We start from the raw sequence: 531 nt of genomic DNA, 5'->3' as shown, positions 1-531 counted from the left end.
ATATATATATACTGATCCAACGTGTTTGTGAATTATGATATTGGCCTTTCTTGAGGTTCTCTAAGGCAAAGATGACCTAAATGCATCAGTATACTAGCACACTCACTGCCCATAGGAACCCGTGACAGAAATTGTTTCATTTGTGGGTTATTCAAATACTGCCAGTCTGGTGCAAGCTTAGTAAGGCCCATGGAAGGCAGCAGGATCTCATGGGAAGCATAAGGATTTGGATTCAGTCCTGAGTTTTAGTCCCTCTTTACCACTGACTAGTGGTTTCAGTTTGGCCAGCCAACTTGACCTTTCTGAGTCTCAGTTTCTTCATCTGAATATGGAGGAAATAATTCCCAGCCCATGGAGATGATAAGGATTAAGTGGGATGTATGTATTTGAATGTTAGTCAGAAACTCTAAAACACTGTGTAAAATGTTCATTTGATTAATATCCTAAGGAATGGTTTGAGAGGCGGGGAAGATTTCCTAGTTTTGGAGATTATACATTAGGCTTAGGCTGGCTCTCCTGAGAGTTTCTCCA

This window comes from Myotis davidii, unplaced genomic scaffold (assembly GCF_000327345.1).
Source record: "Myotis davidii unplaced genomic scaffold, ASM32734v1 scaffold32, whole genome shotgun sequence".
Lineage (NCBI taxonomy): Eukaryota > Metazoa > Chordata > Mammalia > Chiroptera > Vespertilionidae > Myotis > Myotis davidii.
Note: the sequence above shows the minus strand (reverse complement) of the source record.